We start from the raw sequence: 17,613 nt of genomic DNA, 5'->3' as shown, positions 1-17,613 counted from the left end.
AACACTAAGAAAACACTATAAAGAACCGTAACATACTAGCATTCCTCGTACCAAATTGTGAGGGTACATATATATCATCAAAAACTACCCCACAACAAATTAATTGCAACCATTCAGTCAATTTTTTAACGCTTATAGTCAGAAATTTCGGTTACATCTCATAATATCTTCACCAATTCCTGTTCTCTCTCTCTCTCTCTCTCTCTCTCCCTCCTATATATATACGAAGAAACCAACAGAAATTATGAAGGAAAAGCATCAAAACATGTACAAAATAATGGCATGCATTAATGGGAAAATGAAGTACATTTGTGGGGTGTTAATTATCCTCCTTATGGCCGTTGTTTGTGAAGCTGGCGTCCCTGCAGGCGCAGTTTCAGGATTCATTCAAGCAAGAGACGCCCATTTTGCACTAAATGGATCTCCATTCCTCTTCAATGGCTTTAACTCGTATTGGATGATGGTTGTTGCTTCAGCCAAGCCAAAGGTACAAAATATCGAGTGTGCTTCGCGAGGCTTCCGCCGCTGGGCTCACCGTCTGCCGGACATGGGCATTTGAGACAGAGGTTACCGAGCTCTCCAAATATCTCCAGGCATTTATGATGAGCACGTCTTTCAGGTTATATCACTTCTCTCTACTTTCTTCTTTCTTTTTTTCTATTCAAAAATAATATTAGAGAGTTTTCTTCCAAACTGGATTGAAAGAATCTCTTCAAACTCAATCTATAAAAATGACGTGTCTTTTGAACATGTGAGATGTACATATTTTTTTAATAGCAGGGACAAAGTTGGAATTAATCTTTCTAAAAACTCATGTGCATTTCACATGTTAATAACAAAAAAGATACTAGTTCAAATCTCCCTCCGCCCTCTTGTGCGGACATGTCAAAAAAAAAAAAAAAAACAAAACAAAAAGGACACATGTCATTTTTATAAATTAGGATGGAAGAAATTCATTTAACTCAGTTTGGAAGAGAATTCTGTCCAAAAGGATAGGACGAGTAGGGGCGACAGGAGTGGCTTCCTACCTGAGCATGACCATATATAGCAGTACCTACTCATTAAGAACCAATGACAGAAAGGATTTAAACGAGGAGATTGCAAACGCTCCCTCAAGTCGGTTTCAACCATACTCAACTTTACTGAAAGCACTAGTGGACACTTAGCCGGTGAAATGGGAATAATTCCAAGCCATGCTGGGCGTCGGTTGATGTCGATAGAAAAATTTTTGTTTTGTCAAAATGTTAGTAAAGTTGGAAATTTCACTGACTTATTCCGCCAAATTTTTGTCCTGACACTCATAGGCGGTCGGCTCGGTAAAGTCGGTATGTGAAAAAATTGAAAATTATCGACGAAGTCGATCGGTAAAGTCGGTTCGGTTAACAAATTTTATTTCGCCTACCGAATTGAATTTGTTGAAAAAAAAAAAAAAATGTTTCGCCTACCGCTCATTGGTTAATCGGTGTCGGTAAAAGTCGGTCAGCTATCGGTCGGTAGGCGGTCGAAAGTCGATAAGCGGTGAATTTGCTGAGGCCTAATTCCAAGCGTTTTCATTGCGGGATTCGAATCTCAAACCACTTGGGAGTGAGATAAGTGGCACGCATAATGCATTGATTTGTAGCTTCTTTGAAATGCTTATTATTACTTTTAGCGATTCTCAGGGACTTGATTTTGTGATCTCGGAGGCAAGAAAGTATGGAGTTCGTTTAATTTTGGCTTTGAGTAACAATTACCAAGACTATGGAGGAAGACCTCAGTACGTGAAATGGGCTAGAAGTGCTGGCGTGGCAGTCAATGGTGATGATGATTTTTACACAAATGCAGTCGTGAAAGGGCACTACAAGAACCATGTGAAGGTCAATATTATAGGAGAGCTGCTTTCTTCGGTTATCATTTACATAGAAATAAATGCTAAACCGTTAAACCGCAACTTGTTTCAAAAGCTTTATTAGCTGATAGAAAATGGTAGACTTAATCGTTTAAATTATATTCTAATACATTTCCTCACGTGTGAGCTCAAATTTCCACTCAGCAAGTAAGGCTCAACAAGTTAAATTTTTAGCTGAAATAGAGGATAAATTATAAAGTTAGGGTTTGCACTCATAACATCTGTCTCTGATACCATATTAAATCACAACTTGTTTTAAAAGTTTAAGCTAACAAAAAATTGTAGAGTTAATCATTTAAATTATATTCTAACACTAACAAGTTGCCTCTTTTTTGTTTTTCCCTTCTTTTTGTCTGTTATATCTATGGTTTTGTCACAGAAAGTGCTAAATAGGATGAACACAATCACTGGAATTGCATATAAAGATGATCCGATGATTATGGCTTGGGAACTAATGAATGAACCATGCTGCAAAGTTGATCTCTCTTTAAGACCATAAACGTGAGCCATTAGAGCCCTAACTTGACAATTTATAGCAATATATATATATATAGACATAGATGCACTTGTAAAGTTATTGTATTTATTCAAACAGGAATGGGTTCAAGAGATGGCTCCCCATGTCAAATCCATTGACAACATACACTTATTGGGAGTTGGCATGGAAGGTTTCTATGGAGACCCAATTCAGGATCGAAAGCAATACAATCCTCAAGGTTTCCAAGTTGGAACAGATTTTATAACCAATCATATGATTAAAGAGATTGACTTTGCAACCATACATGCATATCCTGATGTCTGGTAAGCTCAAAATTTTCAGAAATATTCACTAGCACTCTCATCCGAGTAGCCAAAATAACCTAAATTTTGTCTAGCCACAATGCTAAAATGGATCTAAAATGCTATTTGCATCCAGCTCACCAAATTGCTGAAATATTTGGTGAGTGTGAACCATGCTCACCAAATCTTGATTTTGTTTTTGTTGAGCTAGGTGTAATTAAAATAGAGAATAAATCTATTGAGCCAAATATAAAAGCTCTTTATATTTTAAAAATTTCGATAACGTACAGGCTTCCAAGACAGAGCAGTTACTCGCGAATGACATTCCTGCAAAAGTGGGTGACAAGTCACTGGGCAAACTCAAGGAGCATCTTGAAGAAGCCATTGATTGTCGCCGAATTTAGAAAATCAAAGAAAGAAGCCATCCATTACAAGGACTGAAGGAAATTATGTTCAACAGTTTTTTTATCCTCGAAGAAGCACCTCAGAATAATGGATGATAGTATTTATCATCATCTCAGAAGCTCAGATATTTAAAGCATCTGAGGTACAGATTTGCAAACACATGTAATGTCATCAAAATAACTCTAATTAAGAATGAAAAAACTACACTAAGAATAATAAGCAGCAGTTACCTGTGGATCCAGTTTGCTTAGCAAGGGATACATATTTTTTCAAAACTTCTTCTTGGATTCGAGCATTGTTATCATCATAAGCCCGAACAATCATAGGCAGGACATGTAATATTAAGTGCTCCTGACTAGTCTACAATAATCACGAAAAGAAAGTATTTTAATTGCGTTAAGTTCAAGATAGTAGGACATTCATAAAAGGGAAAAAAAACTTTTAAAAAAAGAAAGAAAGAGGCAGTGGCTTCATTCCAGAGAGAAGTTGTCTCAACTAGAACAAGTAGAATCTTGTAACCAACTGTGACAGCAAGAACAATTGTGCCAAAGTAGTCAATGACTACATTTGAACTTTTACAGTCATCTAGGTGCTCCTCCTAGACAATTTAATACCTTCCATTTGAGCCTCATGTTATCAAGACACCCTTGAGAAAATTTAGGTTATGAACTCATGGCCCTTAGTCATCTCATCATTGGAATAATATGATTCCATTGCTATAAATACGGATTATTGAAAGAATAAAACATGTATTAAAAATTTTGTTCATAGCAACTCATCTTAAGCAGTTACAGACATTTCCATGCAAATAAGATCCTGTTATTTAATAAAAGTATTTGAGTTGAATGCCTCATATTGATAGTTAGCTTGTTGATTATAAGGTCTGCATGCTTCACAATCAGCAATAGTGTCTCGCCTGTAGCAGTGCTCAGTACAGGAACAAGAGCTGGTAGTGTTGATAGCTCAAAATCATTTTTCTCCTACAAATTATTTTAGGACATGAATACATTTTTCAAATAAAATATCAATTCCTTATCTAGATAGATAAAACATAAAAGAGATTCAGTATCATATGCAGATCCGTATTCCTTTTTGTAATAAATCATGATGAGTAGTAAAACCATGATATTAGTCCTTAGTCTTACTGTGCATAATTACAACTCTGGAAACAAAATGAATAAAATGGTTTCGCTGATAAGCACAAAACTACAAGTCAACCCCCACCTTTGAATACACATTCTTTTTGGGAGGGAGATTAACAGCTTTGGGAGTCTTCTAGCAAGATCATAATATAGCATGTTGGGACATTACTCAACCCAAAAACTTAAGTCAATGGGTTTGGACTCAACTATGCTATATTAACCACTTGAACTATGGGTTTGGACATTTCTTTGAGGAGTTTGTAGTCTGTTTGGATAGGGTTAAATTGTTTAAGTTGTTTAGCTTTATGTGTCTATCCTGTAACCTTCTTATGTTTTAATGAAATTCGGTACGTTACCAAAAAAAAAAAAAAAAAAAAAAACCACTCACTTGTTACATCTTTCTTTTTTTTGATAAATCACTCACTAGTTACATCTTTCCAATGTGGGACTTCACATTTTTACACTCACACGTATGTACTCAATAATCTCTCTCTAACGTGTGAGTCCATCATCACATCTTTACACTCCACCTCAAATGGAAGTTTTATTAATCTTATAGGTCATCTTCAATATCACTTGTGTGCAATGTAGGCTTGCGTGTTCTATGCACGTTTGCCCCTACTCGAGGGACTCTCATCGATACACATGTCATTCACATTTGTCCTTATTCAATGGACCCTCGACCGTGCCATGCGCACCATCCCCACTTGCAAAAGAGACTACTATCATCCACCACACCGCACACCACTCTTGGCTATAATACCAATTATCAAAGAATACTTTCGAAGTTTTCTAGTAAACCCTTATATGACATGTTAGGATGTCATTTAACTCAAAAGCTTAAGCCTATGAATATTGGCCCAACTATGCTATATTAACTATTCACACTTATGATATTTTTAAATTTGGAACTCAACCTTGTTACACTCACACATGTATACTCAACACACTCTACGTATCACAATTCGTCCATTCAAAGTGAATTGGACAAGCAAATCTTCTAATCGATAATTGGGCCAAAGAAAGAACTTTAATTTAATTAGTTTATTGTTGTCTCAATCCCACCCTCCCAGTGCATATGATTTATAAGCTCCTTTTCAATCACTAGGCAACAACTATACTGAAGGCCCAGTTGTTATTTCCCTCATCGCAAATGCACAGCATACATGATTTCTCCTCGATACTAGAAAACAACAAATAATCAAGAGAATCAAGAATATATAGATTGTCCTCTGCATCATGTGGGGATTCTCCATTGCAGAGATTCGAACCTACACCCTAGTACATGCGCTGACCACTTGGAAACTTCCTTAGGCCATTGAACCACCACCCTTGATGGTATCAAATTAAGGGTCTTGATATCACATAAATGTTGACATGAAAAATAGTTACATCAGTGAACAGGGCTTGATTTATTTGTTCAAGTTGTCGTGACAAATTTATATTTAGGACTGGAAAGATGCTGTAGGAAATAACATTATAAAATAGGCACAATTACACAAAGACATTAAGACTTACATGATTCGGCTTAGCAAGCTTACATCTACGATTGAAGACGACTTGAAAGAAATTCTACTATAAAAAAAAAAATTATTTAAAAAAGAAAAAAAAAAATTGAAGTAGAAATTAGTGGTGACTAAACAAACAAAGTCCCATTATACACCAAAATCACTATCGTCGAAACTAAAGAGAACTTCTTTTGCAAAAGAGAAAATTTCTCTAGTCTTCTTGACACAAATCACAATATTGACCGAAAATCTTCTCTATACATTTTTGGGCTCCTAAAGTTTCTTAGTTCCCTTAGAGCTTGAAAGCTATGAATTTTCCGTGCATACCAGTGTTGGGGATAAAATCACTATATCCTGCCAAGACCCGTGAGATACGAAAAGAATGAAGAATGTGGAATAATAAGATTAGGCAATCACACATGAATACAAAATTTACGTGGTTCACTGCTAAGGGCGACGTCCACAAAGTTGAAGCGAATTTCATTATTTGGAGAACATTACAAGAGGATTACAAAATAAGAGTGTTGTTTAAAGTGTTTAGTTTCTAAAACCTCGATAGAAAACCTTACTACTCTCTCTGATGTTTTCTCTCAGTATTTGACTCTTAGAAAAGCATAATTGTAAAGTCTCAACAAAGAGACTTAAATAGGTAGCAGTAGAAATCGCAGGTTATAAGGTGGTGTATCCGAACTGCCTAGTCACCTCGTTGGGATGCGTCTAGGGTTTGTGAACCTGTTACCCTGCCTGTCCAAACATACAAACGCACTATCAGGACATGACCAAACATTGGTGTTCTCAGTGGCTCTCGTTTGGATACCATTAAGGCGGTTTGTACATGCTTGATTTCTGGTACTCTCGGTGGCTCTCCCATTCAGGCGCTATAACAACCCATTTAGATGCACACGCATATAAACCAAATTTTACCAACTCTAAGAACTAGATCCACTTGCAAGAACACACTAGGTTTATTGTATGGGTGAGATGCCTGTTCCATATTTAAAATTGTTTGATCTTTATTTAAATTTGAAGACAAAGGTTCATATTTTGTTAGCTCTGATATATATATATATATATATATATATATATATATATATTGTTGTTTTGTACGTAGTGGTGTTTCTCAATGTATATAGCACTTATGAGTTATGATTGATGGTTTTATGAAATTGTAGATGAAGTCTCTGTCACTACTGCAGGCTGCTGAGTTGCTGCTTTCCTGGGATTCAAAATGGACTGCCCGATTTGACTATGCAAAGCAAGTCTTCGGAGAAGAGTCCAACTTAGTGTTTCGTTTGAAACGGGTTTGCTGTGTGTTTTGCATATACGTACGTTTGTTCCCACGTTTTGTTTTCTTCGTCAATGTCCTTGGGTTGAAAAGTAGTTAAATTAATATGAACCATCTGTTATTTTAACATAAGATTATATGTTATTTTTACATAAGCTGAATCTTTCTAGAAAAGTTCCCTGAAGGGTTGACTATAGGTTAAATTGGTGAACGTAGAAGCATTTTCTCCTACTAAACCGAAAAAATCGGTTAATTCACCAATTTGATAAAGACAATAATAAATTTAGACTATTTCAATTAACTCGGTGTACGTAGTAAGTTAAGTCGCCGGTCAGTTAGTTGTAAGCTTTTTATATTAGGCCAAGCCTATTTTTATGGGCCAAGATGAATTGTTTTTGGGGCCATATGGTTTTTATTTTGGGCTAAACAAATGTTTATTGAACATATTTTTGTTCAAAACAAGTGATGCAAAAACCTAGTAAGAGTTAAAGTTAGTTCAGTTCGGTTAATCAATGAAATAAAAATTTTATAAAGTCAAAATAATTTTTTTTACTCCAACTACCGAAAGTCTTACCGATGGCGCGGCGATTTGACGGGGACACTGCAATTGAATATTCTGCCATCCCCTAATTCCCATGATAAATTTTCCGCACTCGTTTATATGCACAAGTTGAACGCAGAATTTTCCATGGCTCTACTATCCAGAGACCAGAATTTTCCACAACAAAATATCAAGAGTCGTACCCACAGATTTGAACATGCATGAAGAAAAGCAGCCTCTATAAACAGACAAAATTTTAACCAAAAAAAAAAAAAAAAAAGCAGCCTCCGCTAAGTGCCACTCTTTTTTTGTTCTTAATAAGTCATCACTAATAATAATATAATAATAATAATAATAATTATTATTATTATTATTATAAGAAGAAGAACTCAGCGCTAAAGTTTTGGCCTCTTTGTCTTGACCCACAAGAAGTGACATATAGGAAGGTTCTATTGGCTGAAATTTATAAGTTTAATTATTATCCATGGCAGCTACAAATTGCTAAATAAATAAAGTGTGTGAACTTTTATATTAACCTTCGTTTTTTTAGTATTATATTATATTATGTATTTCATATGAAAAATGCTACTTATTCTCTCAAGTGTCTGTTTTTTAGTATCCTTTGTGTTCTTCTTTTTTTTGTTTTTCTTTTCTTTAAAAAGAAAAAAAAAACAACTATTGAATAGCATTTCCATATTGGACCCATTTCCATATTATGATATATGTGTTGCCAAACTTTCGCTACCACAAATTAAGAAGCTCTCCATGTTTATCACGAAAAAATAAAAAGAACAAGAAAAAAGAGTCAAGCAAGAACCTTCACTACAAAAAATTTGGTCATTAGCGGCGACTCAAAGTCGCCGCTAATGACCCAAAAAATGGCTGCTATTTACCAATAGCGGGGACAAAGTGACTGCTATTTGGTTGTCGCTAGTAATCGGACGCTGATGCCAAATAGCGGCAACTTTTAGGGTTGCCGCTAATGAGGGGTCATTAGTGGCAACTTTGAGTCGCTGCTAATGTCTTTTTTTGTCGCCGCAAAAATATGTTCGAAATAGCCTTAAGGTTGCCGCTATTGGTATGCCAATAGCAGCGACCAGAGAGTCGCCGCTAATGATATAAAAAAATTAATAGCGGCGACCAAGAGTTGCCGCTATTCCATTATCATCAGCGACGACTCTAAGAGTCGCCGCTATTCACTATCATTAGCGGCGACTTTAAGGTCGCCGCTAATGATATAAAAAAAATTAATAGTGGCAACCAAGAGTTGCCCCTATTCCACTATCATCAGCGACGACTCTAAGAGTCGCCGCTATTCCACTATCATTAGCTTTAATTCGCCTTTAACTTGTTGCCTTGACTTTTTCTTTTCTTTTTTGTTTGAAAAATGTATTACCAACTTATGAAATTATGACATATTATTTGAAAACTAAGTTTTAGAGACAAATTTTGTAAAGTGTAGCAGTTTTCTTACAACTTTTATTTTTATGGAATCAGAGGAGTTATTTATTTCGAGATTTGACTAATTAGGTAGTATAAATTTTGTTTTTTAACGATTTACATTTAATTCCAAAAATTTTATAATAAAAAAGAAGAAAAGATATAGTACCGAAAAAGAGGGCAAAGCATAATTATTACGTGGCATAATGAGACCAAGTCATGAACTTAGACAAGTGGCCGAGAGAACAAATATCATAAGCAAGGCCTGACCCACTACACATGCAGCGCCACCATCCCTTGGAGGATGGTGGTCAAAAACGAGACAGTTTAGAGATCGAAGAAAAAGAAAAAGAACGCACAATGCCAAATAGAAAGAGAGACGTACGGATCGAGGCAACTGGCTGATCCAAAGAAGCTTCTTCACACATGTTTGTTTAGTACTTGCATCATTAATGCTTCATGGTCATGGTCTTACAGAGTTGGCCATGGTTGTTGGTTTGTTGCATATAAATGAGGCATGCAGCATATGCATCCATCTTCAAGCTAATTAATACTTGGAGCGAGCTAGCTAACTAGATCCATGGAGTTGTGGCTCATCATCCTCCTATCTCTCTCTGCATGCTTTTCCATAAAAACCCTCTTCACTCTTCTCTTCTCCTCCAAAACCACAAAAAAGAATGAGTTCCCACCAGGACCCCCTTCTGTTCCCATAATAGGACACCTCCATTTACTTCCCAAATCAACAATTGAACTTCGTTCCCTCCTCTCTAACCTCTCCCAAAAGTATGGCCACATCATGACACTCCTCGTCGGCTCTAAACCCCTCGTTTTCATAACCTCCTACCCCATTGCCCACCAAGCCCTTGTTAAAAACAGCGCCATCTTTGCAAACCGCCCACCACTTGTCCCCGTCAGCTACGTTCTCAGCAACAAGCGCAAAGATATTGGGGGATCCCCCTACGGCCTTACTTGGCGTGTCCTTCGTCGTAATCTCATGTCCGAAGCTCTCCACCCTTCTAGCGTGAAATCCTTCTCCTTCGTCCGCAACCGATCCATGGAAACATTGGTTAACAGCTTCAAGCAATGTTCCAAGCAAGAGGGCGAGGCCGTACAACTCTTTGAGCATCTCCACCGCGCTGTGTTTTCCTTGTTCATTCTCATGACATATGGCGACATCGGTGAAGATGCAATTCGAGAAGTCGAACACATACAATATACATTTCTTGTCAGCTACGCTAAGTTCAGCGTCTTCGCTTCCTGGCCGAGATTGGGGAAGCTTGTCTATAGAAAGCGCTGGCAAAGGTACACTCAATTTTTAAAGCGTCAATACGACATCCTGATGCCTCATATTAGAGCTCGCCAGAAGTTGAAGCAAGAGAAGGGCGCCAAAGAAGTGGATTTGGTTACATACACGGACACCTTACTGGATTTGGAAATTTCTGAGGGCGCCGGTAAGCTTGAGGAGGCCGATGTACTGAGCTTGAGCTCTGAGTTTATCAACGCAGGTGCCGACTCAACCGCAACGATGTTCCACTGGGTCATGGCGTATTTGGTGAAGCACCCGCGTATTCAAGCCAAGCTTTTTGGTGAAATCAGCCGAGTTGTGGAACAAGGAGCGAAGGAGGTTAAGGAGGAGGATTTGCAAAGGATTCCATATTTGAAAGCGGTGATCCTCGAATGTCTCAGAATTCACCCTCCAAACACCTCCTTAGTTCCACACACAAACACAGAAGATATGGAGTTATGTGGCTACACTATCCCCAAAAATACAACGGTGCTCATCGGAACAGCAATAATAGGGCGCGATCCAACGGTGTGGGAGAATCCTATGGAGTTTAGGCCTGAAAGGATGATGAGTAGGTCTAGTAGTGATGACGGTGGAGAAGAAGTGGGTGATGTGTCATCGTTTAAGATGTTGCCCTTTGGTGCTGGGAGGAGGATGTGTCCCGGTTACAAATATGGATCCCTTATTCTGGAGTACTTTGTTGCAAATTTGGTTTGGAATTTTGAGTGGAAAGCGGTGGATGGTGTTGATCTGTCGGAGAAGGAAGAATTCTTGGTAGTTATGAAGAATCCGGTGCGAGCTCAAGTTATCCCAAGAGTCAAGTAGATTGTAGATAGTACAAACGTAGCTGTTAGTTGTTTGTGTTGTTTGTGTATGAATAATTATCATACGTACAAAGTGGCCTCATGTAGGACATGCATGTTCCGTACCTTATTTATCTTTTTTTTTTTTTTTTTTGGTATTGTTTATCTTTCGTTGGATTGATTGTATTAGATCTTTGTCAATAATTGATACCAACTATCGCACCAAAATATCTATATAAATATCTTACCTATTTTCAGATATTTACATCGCATATATATATATATATATATATGACCAAGTACTTTCAGACAACCTAAGTTTAAATAGACGACTTCATCATAATGAAGGAAAATTTGAGCATTTTCCTATACATTTATAGGACTGTAAATGAACCAAGCCGAATTGAGCTTTGTCAGTACTGGGTTGGCTCATTACAGAGGGCATGTAATCGAGCCGGTCTTGAGCCCTTCCAATATCTGGGGCATCATATCAGTCATATGCATCATAGATCAATCATTCATACAGATTTTTATCTTCTTCTTTTTCCTCAACCATCTATAAAAATTTTATAGGTAAAAGTGTGAGTCTACGACTTAGTAAGTTCAAGCAAACTAACCATTTAATATGAGAGCCCCCATGTATTTGAAAATGTATCTCATCACTCGTACGTGTTTACTAAACAACCATGTATGTAAGGTTTTCACAAATGAGTTTTAATAAATATTGTATGGCTAAATGGTAAACTAAGTTATAGACAATTTGCTACACAGTAATAAATCAGAATAGTATTTCCTTGCATTTTCTTACTACATAATTAACTTCACATTTCATAATATGAAGCGATAAAATAGTTCTCAATCACAAGCAATTTCGCCACCTCCATCCCAGAAAAACTAAAAATTGCAAGAATCTCACATTTCTTGAACAAACAAACCAAACCACAAAGAATCACAACCCAAAATTCGGTGGCTTCGGGCAGATTCTGGCTGCATCGCTCGGTGGAGGAGGCGTTGGTGGTTTAGGCGTAGATGAGTGGGGGTACTGTAAAAGGGTTTTTATTTTATTTTATTTTATTTTTTGCTCTATAGGGATTTCGGTTAGCGGATCGAGTGTTTTCATATACATTATATTTGGTGTTTTTAACTAGCTTGTCAAAATTTTACTAAAGGCTGTAAAACTCTTATTTTACAACCCATCTTGATTGAAGGGACTCTCTTATGAAAAACATTTCTAGTCTTGCAACTAGTTTTACCGAAGAAATAAAGTCTTTGAATTGGAGATGAAAGCAAACCAAGAAGAGTCATTCTCTTAAGGTGCACGAACTTTAAAAAGCCTCTAAAACCTATATGAATCTCCACTAGGAAGCTGTAACAACCATTCGAATGAAGCTGAAGCGGGAAAGGCACTATTAAAATTTGAAGCAGGAGTTGATGAAGAGTGGGTACTCTATATTTAGTAGTGCAAGTCTCCACTGCAAGATCAAACCACAATGGCACATAGAGACTAAAACCCAAAAAATCCAAGGAACCCAACAATAAATACATAAAAAATAAATAAATAAATAAAGCAACAAATGGAGATACAAATACAGCAAAACAAGAAGTTTATAGAAGAATATATATATATATAATAGAAAAACAGAAAATCAACAAAATAATCTTCAAATTTTAATTTAAAAAAATAAAGAAGGGTTAGAAAGTCAAACAAATGAACCTAGAAAAAATTCCAAATTGACGTGGCAAGGGTTTTTGAATTAAAAAAAATGCAATTCTCTCTCCCTTGTCTGCCACTCACTGTTTGTCAAGTCAGTTTGAAAAATTTTCTAGGTTCATTTGTTTGGCTCCCTAGCACTTCTCTTAAAAATAATGATTGAGAATTGAAAAATCCAAATTACTCACATTTATTGTTAGTTAATAGTACTTGAATCTGAATTATTAAAGGAGTAATGCTAAGGACCATATTTTTATCCTCCTAAAACTGGTGTGGCTTTCAAAATCACTATTGGATCAAAATTCAAGTATGATTCATCTAAAATTTAATGGTAATTTTAAAAGCCATATCAGTTTTAAGAGGATCAAAAGAGGATAAAAATATGGTTCCGAGCATTACTCTTATTAAAGGCTATATGTCTTAAATGAAGTTCATTTAGTTATTGTCAATTTATAAAGAAATTAGAACCATCATTTTCATTATTGTCATTATTATTTGACAATTTTATAGCCTTCGTAATTAATGCAATTGGTATGTTTAGGTTGGACAATTTCTATGTTTTATCTTTCATCATAAATGTCATTATTATTGTGCAATCCTATAAATATTTTAATTAATACAGAAGACATATTAAGGCTGGACAATAATATTTATGGTTTGCCAAGCAAGTAATGTCATTTCGTATAAATATGAATGTTTTCTAGGATAAAAATATTTGTGTTTACACTCTTTAAATCTACAAACTCATATGTGTTTATTGATCATGGCGTCAAGGGTGGACTTAATAGTTTTCTTCCTGTGCTTTCTCTATCTTAGCGGAAATCTAGTTGAAGCTGATTGGGGATTATCTTTAAAGGAAGAACTGAAATTCAAGAAGTGACTTATAAATCTTAAAACTTCTGCAATTAAAAGCATCCAAGTAAGATTTCCAAAAGTTATTCTTTTAATTCTTTATTTCTATGCATATTTCAAATATTTTGCATAAGATCGATATTGAACTAATGATCAGGATAAAAATCAAGCTCCCTATCCTAGCATGCACCTCTATATATATATAAGAGATTAAGAGTCATCCATGGGCTCAAGCCACACTTAATCGTAATAATAAAATTTAATGCCATATACATAATTTATATATCCTATTTTATTTCATATTATTAGACCCCCAATATTTTTGAAACCATTTTTAATTTATTGGCTAACTCTAAGGTAAAATTGGCACGGAGTAATGCTATATGTCCTTATTGTATCACTTTTGTGTCCCTTCAAGAATGATGGGACTCTTAAAATCACAATTGAGCTTGTGATTAATCATTATTGGATTTAGATTTGAAATCTGCAGGCAAGAGATGGAGATATATACGATTGTATTGATTTCTACAAACAACCTAGCTTTGATCATCCTTTTTGGAAGAATACTACATTTGAGGTTGAACTGTTAATGAAAATCTTTTTTCTTTTCAAATGCTAATTGATAGAACTGATATCGTTCTAACCTTTCAAGAGTATCATTAGAGATGAAACGTAAGTTGTTTTTACAAGGAATGAGAGCCAAAGGGAAATTACCCTTAAATATTGGGCTAAAAGGTCCAGGATGTCCTTATGGAACAGTTCCTATAATAAGAATCAGTAAAGATGACTTGGCAAGAGCCAAAATCCTTTGAAAGATACATTCTTCAAATATCAATGAAGAACCTGGACATCATGTAAGTATCATTTTTTTTTTTTTTTTTTGGTGCTAAAAAAAATGCATTATTTTTTGTTAGTGAATCTACCCTAGTGTTAGTGATGCAAGTGAATTAAGAATGTGGATATCTCATGCAGTATGCAATACTTCGAACAAAAATTCACCCCAATAGGAAGCTTGCTGGAATTGAATCATTTTTTAGCTTATTTCATACAGAAGGAGTTACTGGGTCTCAATATATTGCTTTCCGGATGACACTTTCAAATGGTTTTGACACCATAAAAACAGGGTTCACGGTAATTCCCTATTTTAAGATAGTTTATCATTTGCTAATAAACACAAACATATATATACTGAGCAAATTTCTTTTTAGCTAAATCCTTTATTGTTCAAAGACAACCAAACTCGGCTATTTACGCACCTCACTGTGGGTTTTTGTAGATTGTGTTGAGTAATTTCATTTTTTTGAACTATTTGTTACAAATCAAAGGATTTATACTTTATATTTTTCTATTGATAGCAAAATCTTTTTTTCAATGAACTCATTCTACCAGCTGATTGATGGAAGAACAGAATGTTTCAATCAACAATGTCCTGGATATGTGCAAATAAATTCACAAATGCCTCTAGGCTGGCCCATAAATGCGACTTCTGTTGTAGGTAGACAACTGCAATTCGCCCTTAAATTGCGAATCAATAAGGTAAAATATTTTTAGATGTTCATTAAATTACTAAACAAATATATGGATGAAAAAATAGCCATGAATATATATATATATATATATACACACACAAAGTTTTGTTTAATTTTTACTTACTACCGTACATGGTAGGAAATACGTACTTGGTGGGCCAAATTCAACAAAATTTGTCTGGTCATTATACTATGAAGAAGAGAATTATCAAGTTGGTTTTTGGCCTTCGACACTATTTGGCAAATTGAGTGAGTTTGGCAATCAAGCTGATTGGGAAGGAGAAGTTTACAGTCCACTAGACCAGCCTAGTCCCCCTATGGGTACTGGCCTTTCTCCGCCTTGGAAGTCATCATTATATTTCGCTCATAGTCGGCGAATTGGAGCTGCATATGAGAATGCAACGTTTAATTTTGTCAATCCAATCGATTCAGAGGTGTATGCATCTAATCCACATGCATACAACATTAAAGATTTAGGATATATCAATGAATATTTTGGACGTCTTATTTTTTATGATCGTCCTGGTGGAATCAAAGGAGCTTAATAATGAGTTTTCTCAAGTTATCAAGTTAATTTGTATTAAGCAGGACCATTAGCGCGCTTCTTTCATTTTGTTGGTTAGAAACGCTGATTTAATTTCGTGTAACTTGTGCACAAGATTCATCTTCACCTTTATATAAATAAATTTTCATTGCTATGCCAAAAATATAATATGGCAATATGGCATCGACACTTGTAAGACATTGATTGCACTCAACATGCTAGCTGTATATAACCAATATTCCCTTTGATATCCACTGGATATTTCCATAAGCATATCCATTGATGTTTTCCAAAACATCACTATTCTCAACATCACTAAGTATGCTTTTTTTTTTTTTTTTTAGTGGGAAAACACCAAAAACCTCTTTTCACTTACATTCTCCAGGAAAATGTTTTACAAGCAAAAATTTTTGCATAGAAAATACTAAAACAGAAGGATAGAAAAGAAGATTATATATGGTCATAGACAACCTCGTCTCTATTTTCGACGTCCCATTCAGTGGCGAAAGAGGCCGCTGATATGTCCATTATCCGCCGGAAATTGAAAAACAGTCGTTCTATCCGACCCACCGGCCATCAAATTGGTTTCGATCACCTTTTCTTTCAGTTGGGCACGTGTAAAGCAATTGTAGCCCCCTGCAGCAAACTCTACATTGCCGAAATCGCCCAGTTGGTGAATTGTAGGTGCTCTTGAAAAATGGGATTCATGCACCATGCTCCATGCAGATGCACATGATAGGCCGAGAACTTTGGTTTTGGATTTGGGTTTTCTCGTACTAGCGTGTTTGTCTATGGGGTGGTGTTTTTGGAGGGGCAGGTGAGGTGGAATTTGAATTATTGGCGTTTTTGATGAATAATGGATAAACGCCGATTTGCCAAATTTCCGGTACATGGCCGGGGCAACCAGTCCGGTGAAGTTGTTGAGCGAAATGTTCAAGAAGTTAAGGCCGTTGATGAGTGGAGGGAAAGTACCGTTGATGGAGCTGTTGGACAAGTCTAAACGCTTCAATGATTCCAGCGTTGCTGCAACCGTCGAAAATGCAGCAAAAAATATGCAAAAAGTCTTCATTTCTTGCCCCATGTCGGTGCTGAAACTATCGGCCGGCAACAACAACCTTAAAGACAACTTGGGAAAACAGAACACGCGAACTTTTCAGAATACTTCAAACTGGTGATGAGGAGCAGAAGATCGACCACCGTCTTTCACATCACAATACAATTAACGCGGTCGTTTATAAAGAAGCTAGAGAGGTGGTCGATTTGGAAGCAGCAAACACCCACGTGGACCTCTTAATTATCAATTTTACCAAAACAAGAAAAGGAATGACGAAGAAGCTACAAACTTACACCAAAACAAGCACCTTGTTTGTTTGTTATTTACCTCGTTGTATGTGAAATAGTGGCCGTGGTATTGCGTGTCCATGCTAATTTCCAGTGAACCTATTAAACCCATGAGAAATGCGATCTCAATTTCAAAAAATGCCCTAAATGAACCCTTTTAAGATGGATAAGTTGAACGAGATGGCATCCACTGAGGTTCAACATTTTGGTGCCTTTTTTTGAATTTTTAATTCTTGGGGCCATTTGCTTATTTTGCACGTACGACAAGAAACAAAAAAATTTCAAGCTACATTGTTATATATGGTTATTTCCTAGGTAATTAACATACTTTTTTTGGAGGTTATTTCCATGGGAGAATGGAGTTTAAAGGGTAGAACATGAGAGTTATAGTTATCATTGTATATATATCGTCTATAAAAGTATTATAACCCCTCTGTTTTTAAATGATATAATTATCAAGCAAAAAAAATAGATAAATAATTAAATTTCTAAAGACCATATTGGATAGTAATTCTGCTTGATTTCTTGTATGGTTTTTGGTTTAAGAAACTAGTTGCTG

At 36.0% G+C, this 17,613-nt stretch overlaps 3 pseudogenes; all 3 read left to right on the top strand.

Moving 5' to 3' along the window:
* Positions 1-277: 277 nt before the first annotated feature.
* On the top strand, positions 278-3,117 carry LOC132183154 (mannan endo-1,4-beta-mannosidase 5-like; annotated as a pseudogene).
* A 6,352-nt stretch (positions 3,118-9,469) lies between these two features.
* LOC132182941 (cytochrome P450 89A2 pseudogene) lies at positions 9,470-11,099 on the top strand (annotated as a pseudogene).
* Positions 11,100-13,551: 2,452 nt separating this feature from the next.
* Positions 13,552-15,714, top strand: LOC148585933 (protein neprosin-like; annotated as a pseudogene).
* The last annotated feature ends 1,899 nt before the right edge of the window (positions 15,715-17,613 follow it).

The sequence above is a fragment of the Corylus avellana genome, chromosome 5, assembly GCF_965113065.1.
Source record: "Corylus avellana chromosome 5, dhCorAvel1.hap1.2, whole genome shotgun sequence".
Classification (NCBI taxonomy): domain Eukaryota; kingdom Viridiplantae; phylum Streptophyta; class Magnoliopsida; order Fagales; family Betulaceae; genus Corylus; species Corylus avellana.
This window is presented reverse-complemented; position numbering and strand designations above follow the sequence as displayed.